This window comes from Coregonus clupeaformis, chromosome 5 (genome assembly GCF_020615455.1).
Source record: "Coregonus clupeaformis isolate EN_2021a chromosome 5, ASM2061545v1, whole genome shotgun sequence".
Lineage (NCBI taxonomy): Eukaryota > Metazoa > Chordata > Actinopteri > Salmoniformes > Salmonidae > Coregonus > Coregonus clupeaformis.
In genome coordinates this window covers 9,974,918-9,993,611 of record NC_059196.1, presented here as the reverse complement: position 1 = coordinate 9,993,611, position 18,694 = coordinate 9,974,918, and the positions used below count along the sequence as shown (strand labels likewise).

General features: G+C 45.9%; 1 pseudogene; it reads left to right on the top strand.

The window, feature by feature from the left end:
* LOC121556890 lies at positions 1-14,971 on the top strand (annotated as a pseudogene).
* The last annotated feature ends 3,723 nt before the right edge of the window (positions 14,972-18,694 follow it).

Genomic DNA, 18,694 nt, shown 5'->3' with positions numbered 1-18,694 from the left:
ATGCCGTTGAGGCTGGAGGTGAATGCCGTCAACCGCCACGGTAGACGGGACTTGCCGCTAGAGTTAAAATATTTCAATTTTTGCTGTCTGTCATTGTGTTGAAGATTAACCGGATGTTGATTTTTCATCCAGACAACATGGAGGACGAAATGTTTACTGAAATCATCGTAGCAACGCATACCGTCGTGCTGGCTTGCTTTTGCCATCACCGACCGGTATGACGGTGCTTGCGTCCCTCGTCTAAACGCAGCAGAATGTGTCTCTATTTTATATATATATATATATATATATATATATATATATGATTATTTTTTTCTCTCCCTGTTTTGCATGTTATTTTGGCATTAATATGTGTCCCATATCAGTTTGCAAACAATGTCCCAAAAATTATAATTGAGTTATTAAAGCCGCAAACAAACATGGTCTCTTTTTTGCTTTCTTGAGTAAGGCAGCTCCAAAATGCAGGTGTTTCAGCCAAGCTCAGTGCTTTCTGTGGTGGTGGGGCAGCCAGTGGAAAATACGGAGCTTAGAGGTTGGTAATGTTCTCTAGTTGCGCTGTGATTGGCTCAGTGTTCTGTCACTCATGGGGACACTACGTCACCAGAAAATCTACAGGGAGAGCAAAAAAATTATATCCCCTTGGGTGCTGCCATAGATTTACATTAGAAGTGCCCATACAAGAAGGTCATTGGCCACAGATAAAATGACGTCAAATCACGTAATATCTACAGTAGCTTTGATTGGACTAATCATGTCAACATCATACTTTCAAAATCTTAGCTAGCAAGTTAGACAAGCAGTCATCATCATGAATCAAGTCGACATCTACTGGCAAATCCTTTTCAATCCTTGTCATATGAAGAGAAATTATAGATAAAACGTATTGGTGCTCATCGGCCATTGGACATAAACAGTACACAACAATTTGGAAATTCAACAATGAGTGGTTTCGAAAGAATCAGTGGCTAACTGCAAGCTTTGCAAAGCAATCACTAGCCTGCTATTCAGTGGAGAGGGTGTGTGGTCCATGTTTGGATTTAAGGGTCTCTTTTCCAAGCTTAAAAGGATAAACATTCACTCGCAACACACCATAGGCCAGAAAAGGTTGAATACTTTGGCCAGCAAGACTTCTGCCGCGTTCAAAACAACTGGAAACTCAGAACTGGGAAATCTCAGACTTCAGTGAGTTCAAGAGAACTGGGAACTCTGAAGAAACGTGCTCCGACTGGGAAAATACGTTTTGAACGGTCATCCGATTCGGAATTCCAAGTCGGGAACTCTGGCCTTTTTCTAGAGCTCTGACCTGAAGATCACTGACATCATGATTCAACCTTGTTTTTTTCAGAGTTCCCAGTTGTCTTGAAAGCACCATAAATCCAGAGAATGCCAGATTTTGATGACAAAGTTTAATGACAAAATCTGCTCACAAGATGGATCGCAGCGGCACCTTCCTGAGCCCAGCACAACAAGGTGAGTCCATAAATGTATTGTATGCTGCTGCATAAATTATGTAATATGCCTGGAAGATATGTATACTGTAGCTAAGAAAGTAATACTAAGTGTATGTTGTGTAGTAAGCTGTTAGTAGCCCATGTGCCTCACCCTAATAATTTGGTCTATTTTCCCCTCTTAATTTTGCCTACTGTTCAGACTTGGTGGTGCACATGTAGCCAATAGCCTATTTGAGAGAAATGTAATCATCGAATATTGTAAGAGCTTTCATTGTCTGCTTATATGCCCCATTTAATTATACTACGGTTCTGACTTGGTGTACAGGGAGAATACTGTAAGAATGGCCCATGTTCTGAATTCTGTCACTGTACATTTTAAAAGTGCTGAACAAATAGTTATATTGACTACATCCGCCCTAGCTCGCTCATTAATGTCTTAATCAAAATTATGGATTGCCTCTTATCAGCTCATCGTTCCCTTATGCCATAATTTGTACATCTCAATTGTCAGTAGAAGTCATATTTGTTTAAGCAAGTCAGAATATCAGCTATGTTTTTTTAAAAGGCAGTAAATTTACATTTTTGTCATTTAGCAGACGCTCTTATCCAGAGCAATTAGGGTTAAGTGCCTTGCTCAAGGGCACATCAACAGATTTTTCACCTAGTTGGCTCGGGGATTAGAACCAGCAACCTTTCGGTTATTGGCACAACGCTCTAAACCACTAAGCTACCTGCCGCCCCAGGTAAATGAGGCTGAATGAACAGTTTCTCTGCTAGACAAGGCTCTGCTGATAGCCAGGTGTAGCAGTGGTAAGGATTCCCTCCATGGTGCTGAAAAGAAAGCTCTGCTGTTGGGACAGCTTTATGTAGGCCCTAACAGTTTGTGGGCACCGTTTGTCACCGTTATAGTGCAATTTATGTATTGTTTAATGTTGTGTTGTGTATTGGCTTTGCTGGCATAAAAAAAATAATTGGGTGAGTTTGCCCCACCAAGATGTACATGCTAAAACTGCCACTGGTCATTTTTCACTTATTTTTTTCGAGCTCATTTGATTTGGAAGAGGTAGCTAAGTGTTGAGGATTTGCCATACTGTATATTTCTGGTGGTTTTGACCCGATTTGCAGATGGACTAGCAGGCAAATCCTTTTGGCTTAACTAGCTAGCTGGCAAATTGTTTTTGTTGGAATGATGCATCTGTACACTGTACCAGCTTTTTTGTTTCACCTGGCTGCTGGTTCCTGGTCTTTTGAAAACATAAATTGAAGAGTCACCTGAAACTGGGAGATGCAGTAGAAATGCAGTGCTGAGGCAGAGGCCTCGTAGTGAGGACAACTGGCTACTACTCTGAACTGTGTGTGGTGAGCTTTCTGGCACCCAGAGCTGCTGAGGCATCACCCAAGTGGGTGCCATACATTGTGAAAGAGGAGAAGTCGAGTAGCTACACGACTCAGGCTTGTTCCCAGAGTAAGCCTCTACATGATCGTCACCAGACTCTTCATCAACCATCTCCCTGACCACCTTCCTCTGATCAAGCCATGAACTGTCCCTTCCATCTTTGGAGGATGCCTGCACTCAAAGACTTGGCCTCTATTGGTTGAACTAACTATAGTTAGGCAACTCATAATGATGTATTGCTTGTTTGTTTTTAGCCTTTGAAGGGGTTTGAAATTGTAATGAAAAGCGCTATAGAAATGTATTAAATTATTTACATCTTTACAACTAGAATTAGAACAGTTTTACACAGATCTGTCAAAGGGCGCCTTCGTCAGATCAAGAGCGAAATGGATTGAAGAGGGGGAAAGAAACACCAGTTATTTCTTTGCACTTGAAAACAGAAACGACAAAATAAAATCTATAACGGCACTCAAACTTAATGATGTATTCTGCAAAGATCCCATTACAATATCAACATTTGTCAACTCCTTTCATGAAAACCTTTACAACTCACAATTTCAGGGAGATTGTTGTGAAAGCTACATTTTCCACATTCAGAATTATGTCCCTGTAATTGAGGATGATTTCCACTCAGTTTGCGATTCACTTGTGTCAATCAAAGTTAGAGAGGCTCTGAATTCTATGAAAAAAGGGAAATCACCTGGCCCTGATGGCCTGTCAGTTGAATTCTATAGGCAGTTTTGGGAGTTACTGTTACGCGGAGTGGAACAGGGGAACCCAAGAGCAGACTCAGACGAGGAGACTGGGATGAAGTAACCAAGGTATTTATTGAGACGCAGGGGGGAGATGGAGTGCAGGTCAGGGGAAACTGCTGGAAACCAGGTGCAGAGGCTGCGGCTGGAGCGAGGGGGGTTGAGACAGGGTGAGCAGGTCCAGAGGGGAATCCAAGAGAGTAGTAGAGTGGGGAATCCAGGACAGAGTAGTAGGATGATGTGACGTGGGACTGGAGACAGTGACCAGAGTCAGAGCGGGCAGAATTGTAGCGAGAAGGAAAACAGCATCAGGCAAGGAAAACATGCACACCAGGGCCTCCTGTAGCTCAGTTGGTAGAGCATTGCGCTTGCAACGCCAGGGTTGTGGGTTCGATTCCCACGGGGGGCCAGTATGAAAAATGTATGCACTCATTAACTGTAAGTCGCTCTGGATAAGAGCATCTGCTAAATGACTAAAATGTCAATGTAAACAACAGGATCTGAACAGTAACACACGGCTAGAACCGTAGACTGACTGAGCAGAGATTACGATGTGGAAGTGGCAGGACTGAGTATTTGTAGAGGTCTTGATTATGGAACAGGTTGCAGCTGGTGGGGATCTGCTCTAACTCCAACACACCTGTCTCTGCCCACACAATCACACAGAGAGAGAGAGTACTGGGGGAGTGGTGGCAGGTCCAGGAGACACAGGATGAGCAGTAGAGGGTGTTGCAGGAGCAAATGTGACAGTTACTAGAACACTCTATTTTTCATTTGTTTCAAGATTGCATTGAAAATGGTGAAATGGTCTCCACTATGAAACAGGGCCTTATTTCACTGATTCCGAAGCTTGATAAAGACCCTTCTCTCATTGACAATTGGAGACCAATTACTTTAGTAAATATTGATTACAAATTGATTGCTCTGGTTTATGCCAAAATATTAAAGAAATGAATAGATCCCATTATAAATGAGACTCAAACAGGATTTATGAAGGGCCGTCACATAAATTCCAACATTCGTTTAGTCTTTGACCTTTTAGATTATTCAGATGCAATTGACTCAGATGCTGTTGTTTTATATTGGGACTTCTGTAAAGCCTTTGACACAATTGAACATGAATTTCTCTTTCGGTCTCTTAAACTTTTTGGTTTCGGTGAAAATATTATCAAAGTCATTCACATGTTTTACAAATATATAAATAGTTCTGTGATACTAAACATTAATACATCCAAAAGATTCAGTATCAACAGAAGTGTACAACAGGGATGCCCAATTTTGCCCTTTTTATTCATTTTGGTTGTGGAACTTCTAACTCTAGATCAGGGGTGTCAAACTCATTCCATGGAGAGCGTAGTGTCTGCAGGTTTTTGGTTTTTCCTTTCAATTAAGCCCTAGACAACCAGGTGTGGAGAGTTCCGTACTAATTAGTGACATTAGTTCATCAATCAAGTACATGGAGGAGCGAAAACTCGCAGACACTCGGCCCTCCGTGGAATGAGTTTGACACCTGTGCTCTAGATATTCTGAATAATGCAAATCTGCATGGTTTATCCATTTTTAACAGAGAAATTAAAATTTCCCAACTGGCTGACGATACTACTCTTTTTTTTAAAGACCAGGTCGCCCATACCCTTAATGTTATCACTGCGTTCTCTATTGCATCTGGATTAAAACAGAACGTTTCTAAATGTGAAATCTTATGTTTATATGACTCTGATGATAAAGAAATAGAAAATATTCCTGTAAAGGACTGTGTTAAATATTTAGGAATACATCTATCAAAAAAACACTTAGTCAGACAACATATGAATTTCTCTCCTAAAATTAAGAAAAACAATCATATATTTAAGAATTGACTACAAAGGGATCTTTCTATACTTGGGAGAGTGCTTCTGTCCAAGGCAGAGGGACTGTCTCGCTTTGTGCACCCCTCATTATCTTTATTTGTAAATCTCTCTACCTGTAAAGAGATCAACAAGACCTTTCTTGACTTCATCTGGAAAGTCTCACAAACTAAAAAAGTCAGTCCTCTCAAATAAAAGGTTGGGAAGTTTAAATAACACTTTCAATATCAAATGGTTGAAAAGATGATTGGGCAATACAGAATCACTGTGGTATTTCATTCCAAAAAATTTGTTTAATAAATTGGGAGGTCTTACATTTTTACTGAAATGGAATTATATTCCTGAAAGATTACCTGCGAAATTGGCTAGGTTTCACCAACAAGCTTTAATGTCCTGGAAAATATGTTTCCTGCACAATTCTGTCACGATCGTCAGGGAGAGACCAAGGCGCAGCGTTGAATGCGAACATTATATTTATTAGAATGATCACACGATCAAAACAACAGACGAAAACGTGATGTCTATGGTTGAACACAAACCAAAATAGAACAAGAAACCACAAACACAAAGTGAAAGACAGACAGTTAAATATGGCTCCCAATCAGAGACAACCAGCTGACACTCGTTGCCTCTGATTGGGAGTCACTCAGGCCAACATAGAAATACAAACATAGAATTACACACCCTGGCTCAACATAACAGTGTCCCCAGAGCCAGGGCGTGACAAATTCTTCCTCACATAAACCTCTTTTGTGGAATAATAACTGTAAGGAATAAGTCATTGTTCTACCCTAGCTGGCATGAGAGGAATATTGACTTTGTTCTTGATGTTTTCGACAACAGGGGTAATATTCTTTCATATGAACAATTTATAAGTTTCTAATACCTTTCAGATAGTTTATTTCTGTGATCTAAGCCATTCCCAGTGGTCTAACTACACAAATGTAAACTAATCTTAGCTTTGGTGATGATCACAGAGCTTATCCAGAACTCAGCTTGGAACGCGTGGGCTTACTTGAGAAATCTTATTGTAACAAATACATATGACACATTTTCCATTCACGGAACCAATTTATGCCTAGGGGAAAGACATTCTGGAAAATGCTTATTCCTGACATTGTCTGGAAAAAAACTTGGTTGATGCCTTAATAATATTGTATCCCAAACAAATTTAAGGAAGTGCACTTTAAGATTCTACATAAGAAATATCCATGTAATTCTATGTTGTCCAAATTTGTTGATATTGATGATATCTGCGAAAAAGAAGGTGAAAATCTGACTCACTTGTTCAATGAATGCAAATCTGTGACAGATTTTTTGAAAAACCTTGCAGAATACTTATTTACATTTTTGAACACTACCCATGTTTTTGATGACAGCTTTGCACACCCTTGGCATTCTCTCAACCAGCTTCATGAGGTAGTCACCTGGAATGCATTTCAATTAACACGTGTGCGTTGTTAAAAGTTAATTTGTGGAATTTCTTTCCTTCTTAAAGCGTGTGAACCAATCAGTTGTGTTGTGACAAGGTAGGTTTGGTAGACAGAAGATAGCCCTATTTGGTAAAAGACCATGTCCATATTATGGCAAGAAGAGCTCAAATATGCAAAGAGAAATGACAGTCCATCATTACTTTAAGACATGAAGGTCAGTCAATAAGGAACATTTCATGAACTTTGAAAGTTTCTTCAAGTGCAGTCGCAAAAAACATCAAGCGCTATGATGAAACTGGCTCTCATGAGGACCGCCACAGGAAAGGAAGACCCAGAGTTACCTCTGCTGCAGAGGATTAGTTCATTAGAGTTAACTGCAACCCAGATTGCAGCCCAAATAAATGCTTCACAGAGTTCAAGTAACAGACACATCTAAACATCAGCTGTTCAGAGGAGACTGTGTGAATCAGGACTTCATGGTCGAATTGCTGCAAAGAAATCACTACTAAAGGACACCAATAATAAGAAGAGACTTGCTTGGGCCAAGAAACACGAGCAATAGACATTAGACCGGTAGAAATATGTCATTTTGTCTGATGAGTCCAAATTTGAGATTTTTGGTTCCAACCGCTGTGTCTTTGTGAGATGCAGAGTAGGTGAACGGATGATCTCCACATGTGTGGTTCCCACCGTGAAGCATGGAGGAGGAGGTGTTGTGGGGGTGCTTTGCTGGTGACACTGTCAGTGATTTATTTAGAATTTAAGGCACACTTAACCAGCATGGCTACCACAGCATTCTGCAGCGATACGCCATCCCATCTGGTTTGCGCTTAGTAGGACTATCATTTGTTTTTCAAAAGGACAATGACCCAAAACACACCTCCAGGCTGTGTAAGGGCTATTTGACCAAGAAGGAGAGTGATAGAGTGCTGCATCAGATGACCTGGCCTCCACAATCACCCGACCTCAACCCAATTGAGATGGTTTGGGATGAGTTGGAACGCAGAGTGAAGGAAAAGCAGCTAACAAGTGCTCAGCATATGTGGGAACTCCTTCAAGACTGTTGGAAAATAATTCCTCATGAAGCTGGTTGAGAGAATGCCAAGAGTGTGCAAAGCTGTCATCAAGGCAAAGGGTGGCTACTTTGAGGAATCTCAAATATAAAATATATTTTGGTTTGTTTAACACTTTTTTGGTTATTACATGATTCCATATGTGTTATTTCATAGTTTTTATGAATTCACTATTATTCTACAATGGAGGCAATAGTAAAATTAAAGAAAAACCTGGAATGAGTAGGTGTGTCCAAACCTTTGACTGGTACTGTATATACAGTGGGGAGAACAAGTATTTGATACACTGCCGATTTTGCAGGTTTTCCTACTTACAAAGCATGTAGAGGTCTGTAATTTTTATCATAGGTACACTTCAACTGTGAGAGACGGAATCTAAAACAAAAATCCAGAAAATCACATTGTATGATTTAAGTAATTAATTTGCATTTTATTGCATGACATAAGTATTTGATACATCAGAAAAGCAGAACTTAATATTTGGTACAGAAACCTTTGTTTGCAATTACAGAGATCATACGTTTGCACACACTGCAGCAGGGATTTTGGCCCACTCCTCCATACAGACCTTCTCCAGATCCTTCAGGTTTCGGGGCTGTCACTGGACTTTCAGCTCCCTCCAAAGATTTTCTATTGGGTTCAGGTCTGGAGACTGGCTAGGCCACTCCAGGACCTTGAGATGCTTCTTACGGAGCCACTCCTTAGTTGCCCTGGCAACTCCTTAGTTGCTACAATGTATCAAATCAGAATTGCTGGAGTGGACATGGGACAGTTTTGTTGAGTAACCAAGGAATAGCCTATAATTCAGAATGTAGCATAATGCTTTTGCTAATTGAAGCAGTTTTTTTGTTCCATTCCTTCTGGTCCTTCGCAGGCGTGTCAATTGGGTATGGCAGGGTATGGCATACCCTAGCACAACACCAACAATTGAAAATAGGCTACTAAAATTATTCCAATGCCGATTAAAAGGCAAATGCAGATTAGCGGTATTAGTGGGCTGGCTTTAGGACAATGCATATGCCTGGGAGAGGGAAGGCTGTTTGTATGGCTGGCTGGCTTTGTGGAGAGTGCATACAGTGCATTTGGAAAGTATTCAGACCCCTTGACTTTTTCCATATTTCGTTACTTTACAGCCTTATTCTAAAATGGATTAAAGTGTTTTTTCCCCCTCATCAATCTACACACAATACCCCATAATGACAAAGCAAACATGTAAATATCACATTTACATAAGTATTCAGACCCTTTACTCAGTGCTTTGTTGAAGCACCTTTGGCAGCGATTACAGCCTCAAGTCTTCTTGGGTATGACACTACAAGCTTGGCACACCTGTATTCTTCTCTGCGGATCCTCTCAAGCTCTGTCAGGTTGGATGGGGAGCGTCGCTGCACAGCTATTTTCAGGCCTCTCCAGAGATGTTCAATCGGGTTCAAGTCCGGGCTCTGGCTGGGCCACTCAAGGACATTCAGAGAATTTTCCCGATGCCACTACTGCGTTGTCTTGGCTGTGTGCTTAGGGAGCCTTCGCCCCAGTCTGAGGTCCTGAGCTCTCTGGAGCAGAGCAGGTTAACTTTTCTCCGTTCATCTTTCCCTCGATCCTGACAGAGCAGAACTGGCGGAGCAGAACTATGACATTGGTGATCGGGAGCTGTTGGCTGTTGTCAGAGCCCTGACAGCGTGGAGGTACTGGTTCGAGGGGGTGAAACACCCTTTCTTCGTCTGGACTAACCACCATAACCTGGAGTACATCTGGGCAGCGAGGAGGCTGAACCCTCGCCAGGCCAGGTGGGCCCTGTTCTTCACCCGGTTTGATTTCACGCTGTCCTATATACCAGGCACGAAGTACGTGAAGGCAGACGCACTGTCACGGCTGTACGACCCAGAGGAGAGGCCCATTGACAACACCCCCATACTCCCAGGCCTCCTGCATTGTGGCGCCGGTGGTGTGGGTGGTGGACGCCGACATAGAGCGGGCGTTACGCACAGAGACAACTCCACCTCAGTGCCTTGCTGGACTTCGGTACGTGCCGTCTAGTGTCCGTGATCGTCTTATCTATTGGGCACACACGTCCCCCTCCTCTGGTCACTCAGGCATCGGCCGTACAGTGCGCTGCCTGACCGGGAAGTACTGTTGGCCTACCTTGGCTAAGGACGAGAGGGTGCATGTCTCCTCCTGCTCGGTGTGCGCCCAGAGTAAGGCACCTAGGCACCTTCCAGCAGGTAAGTTACACCCTTACCAGTTCCACAACGGCCATGGTCCCACTTATCCATTGATTTCCAAACTGATCTACCCCTCTCTCAGGGTAACAACACCATCCTGGTCGCTGTGGACCGCTTCTCTAAAGCCTGCCGCCTCTTTCCTCTGCCCGGTCTCCCCACAGCCCTGCAAACTGCAGAAGCCCTGTTTACTCACGTCTTCTGGCACTACGGGGTGCCAGAGGACATAGTGTCTGACCGGTGTCCCCAGTTTACGTCCAGGGTCTGGAAGGCGTTCATGGAACGTCTAGGGGTCTCGGTCAGCCTGACCTCTGGGTTTCACCCCAAATCTAATGGGCAGGTGGAACGGGTGAATCAGGATATGGGTAGGTTCCGGCAGTCCTACTGCCAGGACCGGCCGGGGAGTGGCAGTGTTCTTGCCATGGGCTGAATATGCACAGAACTCTCTCCGCCACTCCTCCACTAACCTGTCACAATGTCAATGTGTTTTAGGGTATCAGCCGGTCCTGGCACCGTGGCATCAGAGCCAGACTGAAGCTCTTGCGGTGGACGGCTGGTTTCGGCGCGCGGAGGAGATGTGGAACGCTGGGTGTGGGGCCTTCAGTACCTCGTGGAGTGGGAGGGGTATGGTCCGGAGGAGCGATGCTGGGTCCCGGTGAAGGATGTCCTCGATCCCTCCCTGTTGCAGGATTTCCACCGTCGCCATCCGGATCGCCCTTCTCCGCGTCCACCTGGCCGTCCCCGAGGGGGGGGGGGTTGGGTATACTGTCACAACTTCCTCCGAAGCTGCCTCGTCTCCTTGTTCGGGTAGGTTTCGGCGTTCGTCGTCATCGGCCTTCTAGCCACTGCCACTCCTCTTCTTATCATTCCATTTGTTTTGTCTTGTTTTTACCCACACCTGGTTCATATCCCCTCATCAGTCCCTGTATAAGTATTTCCTCTGCCCCCATGTCTTTGTGTGTGATTGTTTCCATGTGGAGGTGTCGATAGCTTGGTGGAGCATTATGTACTTTATCATTGGGATATTCACCCGTGTGTTTTGTTTTTCCCAGTGCGCCATTAAGTCGCACTGTAGTTGTTTTACGCATTGCTGCGAACCGCTGTATTGGCCGAATAAACCATTATTTACATCTCCTGCGCCTGACTCCATCCAAATCACCCGCTACACTGGGCACACACTGGTTGAATCAACATTGTTTCCACATCATTTCAATGAAATTACGTTGACCCAACATGGAATAGACGTTGAATTGACGTCTGTGCCCAGTGGGAACTGTAACACAGGAGATGGCGAGGCACAGTTAAAGATGTACTTCCCCAATCTAACATCTCTATTTTACAAAGAGGTAAGAAAAACTACGTCTGTGTAGCGTAACAGTATTATTAACAGTATTGTTATGTCTGTATAACAATTGTAATAAGTGAGTGAGGGAGGGAATATTTACTGCATACTGTAAGTATTATGTATTCCTTATAACCACTGAGAATTATATGACGTGGTGACTGTGTTTGTCTTTAGACGTGAACCTCAGCCCACTGACAAGCAGAGTCATCACTCCTAGGAAGATGAGCTCATGTCACAGGTTAGTCAAAATTCTCTTCCACGGAAGTGCACATTTGACACAAATGCCAAACCAATTACTCATCACCCAGACATTGACATTTTACAGTTCCACCCCTACATACAGTGTAGACAGACAACACATAGGGGCGGTTTCCCGGACACAGATGAAGCCTAATACTGGACTAAAAAGCATTTTTTAATGGCGATTCTCCATTGAGCTTGCTTTTTATTCCAGGACTAGGCTTAATCTGTGTCCAGGAAACCACCCAATAAAGTGCTAGTCTTAGTGCTAGATCAGTATTTTGTGTGTCCTGGAGGCATGCTACCTGTTGTGACATGTAAGTAGAGAAATAATCACTGTTGTTGAGTGAGCCTCTGTGTGCACCCCCACAGACAGCTGAGGCTTCCAGGAGGACCATGGAGGAAGTTGAAATACTTCTATTCAGCCAGTGGATTTCATTCAAGGCTTTTTTGCTCCAGTGGGCCTGAGGTAGGTAAGTCTGGTCCATAATTAAACAGGTAAACAGAGCTTGTACATATGTCCCATCACTTAAGGTTGAAGTCTGGTCCTTGTAATTCACACCATCTGTTCTGTAGGTCCCTGCTATGTATTAGGAAACCTCCTTCCCAATTGAATGGGAAAGATTGGCACAATCTAATTGCATAAGCCTCTTCTCTCTTATTTTGCCCTTTGCTCTGCATGTTTCAGCCACACGTCACATCACATACCAGACATTATGTCAGGGAAATAAGTATGCAATAAACAGACCAGTACTAAAAAGAAACAAAAAGTAAGAGCAAAGTGGTAAGTGTTCCATAACAGCATGTTCTGTATTGTACTGTACTATACTGTACTGACTGGTCTGTTATAGGGTAGTTAGATAGGTTATAACAAGATAGTTAAGCCTACTGTAGGTAATGCAATGTGTGGACATACTATCCTGTAGAATCCTGCAACAATAGAGATTTTGGCTTATGTATTTCAGTAATCTTAGTGCTCTTGATAATTCAAGAGCATGTGTTCGTTCATTGCTGTGTTTAAATACTGGTCCTTTCCTTCACAGACCCCTTTGAGATCCACAAGAAGAAGTTTACCTTATGGTTCAGCCACCCACTTCACCCCAGAGACCATGCACGTGGAGCCCCTCATCCTGGAAAGGAAGCCAGAGGAGAGGAAAGGGCCCTTAATCACCCCCCTCCTCAAGGCATCCCAGGCCCCTCAGAGCGCCTTGGTCACCGTGGAGCAGCTCTTTGAGCCCACTCAGCAAGGAGGAAGGGAGCAGGACCTTAACGTGCTGCTGTATGGGGCAGTCGGGACAGGGAAGATCACGGTGGTGCGGAAGCTGGTTCTAGACTGGTGTGCCGGGCTCACTTTGACCCAGTTCAAACTACTGGTGTCCTTCTCCTGCAAGGACCTCTCCCAGTTATCCAAGTCCGCATCTCTGAGAGACCTGGTCAGCAGGTAATACCTGCACCTGAAGAAGATCCCCATGCTGAGTGGAGAGAGCGACCAGGCCAAGGACATGTTGTTTCTGTTTAACAAAATGGAGAAGATGAAACTGGACTTCTGTATTGGCAACACGGAGCTGTGCAGCGACCCCAATGAGGCCCTCCCCTCCGGGGCAGTGGTGGTGAACCTGCTCAGGAAATACTTGCTGCCTGAGGTAAGGGCCCACAACACACGTTTAGTCAGTTACTTACAGTAGAATGTGATGTGTGCTAAGGAAGTGCTGTTTGAGCAATGCAGAGACAGTACTACCATAAAATAAAACAGAAAAATACATTATGTTACCATTCAGTATGTCTATTTCCAACCCCAGTAAGTTTTTATGAAAAATGTTCAGTAATGTATATTTATTGATAATTTAACTCAATTTTCTTAGGCCAGTATTTTGGTCACCACCAGGTTGTCTGCCCTTGACCACAGCCCTACGAAGTATGTGAAACGCTATGCACAGATATGTGGCTTCAATGACCCAAATCGCAAGCGAGCATACTTCACAAGCCGACTGCTGCAACAGATTGGAGAGAAGCCGAGAAACCAGGAGGCCCAGTCCCTCATCAAGCTGCTTTGCCTCAACCTACAGAGGGAGAACCACTTTTTACCTTCCTATTGCTGGCTGACTTGTGCCATCCTCCACTTTTTACATTTCCCATATGTACGCTAACTGGTATCTATACCAGCTTCCTGAGGCTCAACTTTGGAGAGGAGGTGCTGACATGGGTGGGGGAGTATCTTCTCTAGAGCACCAGAACTCGTTGATGCTCTATGTAGTCTGCACTGTGGGCAAACTGGCCTTTGACGGAGTCAACAAAAAGCGCACTTCCTTCTCCAAAGAACTGGAACAGACCAAAACAGACGAGGAACTGCGTCAGCTGGCCGTGTTCCCGCACTGATGTTCTCGACTTCTACCTGGTGCCTTGCGTCGAGACCAAAGGGTCAGAGGTTGATGAAAAGAAGATGCGCTACGTGTTTGCCATTCTCGCCATGCAAGAGTACCTGGCTGCCCTGTACGTCGTCCTCAGTGAGAACAAGACAGCTCTGGAGAAGCTGAGCAAAGAGGTGACCGTGGCCATCGGCCAAGTGGGCGAAGACGTCAACACCCTCATCAGCATCATCTCCAAGTTCATCCCCCTCAGGGTCTTCGCTGTCTTCAACCTGCTCAAGCTCTTTCCAAGCCTGTTTGAGATGATCTGCAGCCGCAGCAAGGTCTGCATCGCCCGCACCATGGTGGCAGAGATGTTCCGCACCCAGGACAGCTTCAACGAAGACGTGCTGGACCAAGTAGAGCAGAGCCTTCCCCAGGAGCGCCTGGACAGCCGGGCCTTCGAGCTCTACCCCATCTTCATGGGCAGCCTGCTTCACTATGGGAACCGGGTTCTGCTGGAGCAGCTGGACTGCAACATCAAGAGCACCACGGTGGCTCAGATCAAACGGACCCTCAAGAAGCACCTGGCGGCGGAGATCGTGAAGTGGCAGCCCCCTGAGGAGCTCATGGACCTGATGGTGCTCCTCCACGAGTTCCAGATCCACGGCAGAGGTTCTGCTCTCCATCTGCAGCATCAAGCTGTCCACCGTGCGCATGACGCCGCTCAAGTGCTTCGTCCTAAGCTCTGTGCTGGCCTGCGCACCCTCGAGGTACCACCTGGAGGAGCTGGATCTTTCTTCCTGTCACCTGACCAATGACCTGCTGACCATGCTGTGGCCCGCCTTCCACCACACGCACAACCTCAAGTGAGAGAAGGCTCGATTTGTGTGGCCTTAGTCAAGTCAACTTTTTTTTGATAGGAGCTAGGGAAATAGGATTCTCACCAACTCACAAGATTGACCTCTTGTATCTGTCCATGGTAACAGTCACTACTTACCACAGTAAAAACGTCATATTACTAGTGTATTTTTACCTACTAAGTTACATATACCCTCTGTTCACCTCACTAAGTTATGTTATCATTTTCAGAATACAGATGGTAAATCTAAGGTGACCCAAAGCCTTATCAATAACACTCCAAATCCTCTATTTACTGAGAGGTGTCCAAACCTCTGATTTGGATTACGACTCTTTGCCTGCCTTGACCTACCGATTGCCTGCCCCTTGTACTGTAATAAACTCTGAGACTTGTACTATCCGCCTCCTGTGTCTGCATCTGGGTCTTTTTTTTTATTTAATTTTTTATTTAAAACATACAATATACTTGCAGTGAAGCCGCTCAACAACTACATCACTTTAGTCATCTAACAGGCTCCCATCCAGAGCGACACACAGAAGAAACCACGGTCAACGCCCTGCTCAAGGGCACGTCGACAGATCTCCCACAAAGTCAAAAACTGGGACCCGAACCAGCGATCCATCAGCCACCGGCCCAAGCTTCCAACCGCCAGGCCACCAGCCCTCCAAGATCCCCCCCAGCATCTGGGTCTTAGCCTGAGCCGTGAAAGTACGAACTGGCCATGACTGACCCAGCAGACTCGGACCAGCTCCGCAACGCTGTCTCCTTCCAAGGAGCCACCATTGGAAGACACGAGGGGTTACTATAAAGCCTTATGGAGGGACTCCATACCCTGGCAGAACGCCATGCCCATGCGTTCAATATATTGCTGGAGCAATTCCACGGATTCCCAACTAGACAGCAAGCCACAACACTAACCCCCCAGACTCTCAGGAACCCCGCCACCAGTGGCGCTTCTTCCCAGCCTACCTGGTGTCCTGAGAACCTCGCATACCTCCTCTGGAGTGCTACGCTGGAGATTCTGGAACCTGCCGGGTGTTTCTCTCCCAGTGCTCCCTCATCTTCGGGCTGCAGCCTTCTTCGTTCCCCTCGGACCGCTGAAAGATAGCATACTTGATAACGCTGATGTCCGGGAGGGCCCTCGGCTGGGCTACGGCGGTGTGGGGGCAACAGTCCACCGTTTGCCTCAGTCTGGAGGAGTTTGTGGCAGAGGTACAAAAAGTGTTCGATTCTCCATTGTCCGGGAGAGAAGCTGCTCGTAAGCTGCTCCAACTATGTCAAGACTCTCCTGCTGAGTGCTTACGCAGACTAAACACTAAGAGCTGTCTGTATTGTGGAGCTACGGGACATTTCTTATCTACCTGCTCATTAAAAAACCAGGCTCATCAGTAGGTATGAGTACACTGGTGAGCCGTAAGGGGAGTTTCCAATCTCCCTTTACTCATAACCCCCTCTATGCTACCCTGTTGTGGGGAAACCTGTCCAAATCCATCCGGGTCTCATTGACTCTGGGGCTGACGAGAGTTTTATGGACACTACCCTGGTGTTGGAGCTGGGCATCTCCACTCAACCCCTTTCCATCCCGATGGACGTCAGAGCGCTGGATGGGCGCTCTATGGGCAGAGTCACTCACAATACGGTTTCTATCAACCTGCGAGTGTCAGGCAACCACAGTGAGGCTATGCAGTTTCTGCTCCTGGAGTCTCCTCGTGTACCCATGGTTTTGGGGTTTTCATGGCTCCAGAGGCACAACCCCCTAGTCGACTGGGCTATGGGTTCCATCATGGGTTGGAGTCTGTTTTGCCATGCCCATTGCCTGAAGTCAGTGCAACCTGCCCCGGCATGTCTTCCTGTGGGCTCGGAAGAAGCTTCGGACCTCTCCACCGTTCCTGCGGCGTACCAGGACCTCCGGGAGGCTTTCAGAAGGCCTGTGCCACATTTCTTCCTCCGCATCGGCCCTACGACTGTGCTATCGCCCTTCTCCTGGGCACCGCACGGCCTTGGGGGAAACTTTATTCCCTGTCGGGTCCAGAGACCAAAGCGATGGAAGGGTACGATGAGGACTCTCTCGCTGCAGGGATTATGTGTCCATCTGCCTCCCCCACCGGCACAGGGTTCTTCTTTGTGGAGAAGAAGGACAAGGCCCTGCATCCATGTATCGACTACCGGGGTCTTAATGACATTACGGTTAAAAACCATTACCCGCTACCACTCATCTCCTCGTCTTTCGAGCCTCTCCAGGGGGCGGTCATCTTCACCAAGTTGGACATTCGGAACGCCTACCATCTGGTTCAGATACTGGGAAGGATACGAGTGGAAGACAGCCTTCTGTAAGGGTTGGTGTGAGGTGTGACCCAGGTGCGGTGCAGGATAGACAGTAGGCAGAGATGGTGAAACAAGGATCTTTACTGGTGGTCCCAAAGCCAGGATACAAAACAACGGACTTAACACGATAACAGAAAGGTGGAGCAAATAAATCTCCAAAAACAGGCTGACAGCCAAAATACGAAATAGTAATTACGACTGAAATAATAAAGAAACAGGGATAACACTTCTCGAGTACCTGTACCTACTTCTCCGATCAGACACTGATTAGTACTGCTGAGCATAGAGAAACTAGCAGAGAAAACGGAGCAAGCAAACACAGGGAATTGAGGGTATAAATACACAGGTGAACAGGTAGACACAGGTGACACCAATAGGATCATAATTAGTCCAGACTGTGAGTGAGAAGGTGCCTAAGGTTGTTGGAGGAGGAGGACACCTAGTGGATCGCTCCGGAACTGCGACCCCCTCCTGTAATAGTGCCCCCCGACGAACGTCCCCAGCCGTTCACCTCGGCGCCTCCGGGTGGAGCAATGGAATGTTGTTATCAGCCCTGGGTCCAGAATGTCCCTCCTGGGCACCCTCCCTCATGGCCTGCGTCTCTGGCCGGGACAAGGAAAACAATCGCCCTCATGTGGGCATGGCGCCCTTTCCTAGGCTACCATGGAGTGGGAGAGCCAAACTCCGGCGTGCTCCGACTCCTACCAATTCACCCATGATCTGGTGGATTCACCCGGGATCATTCGCATGCACTGGTGGATTCTGGGGGAAACCTGATGGACACGGGGCTGGCCAAGGGTGGAGCGTTCCGTTACTCTCCCTCTCCGAGCCGGTTCCGGTCATGGGCCTGGACGGCCGGCAGTTGACGTCGGGCTTCATCACCCGGCGCACTCTCCCCGTGCGTGTCCGGGTGGCAGGGGGGCTATGGGAGCATATCCAGTTTTTCATTGTGGACTCTCCGGAGTGTCCCCGCGTCTACTCAAGGTCCCCACACCAACACATTCAAACCATAGCTCTAACCTAGATCCTCATAGCATTTCCAGATGGGCTCGTTATTGTTTTAGTCGCATTGTGTCCATAATCAACCAGCAAAGTTTTGAACCATTCTTTCACCTGCAGTGTAGCACTCATGACCCCCAATGGCCTTTTAATATAATAATAATATGCCATTTAGCAGACGCATTTATCCAAAGCGACTTATAGTCATGTGCGCATACATTTTTACGTATGGGTGGTCCCGGGGATCGAACCCACTACCCTGGCGTTACAAGCGCCATGCTCTACCAATTGAGCTACAGAGGACCACAGTATAGTCAATATTGTCAAATTGTTGGTATCAGCTAAGAGTTGTTTAAGCTCGTAAACCATTTTATGATAACACTGTTATCTAAGAAACCTGGGGAGTGTTT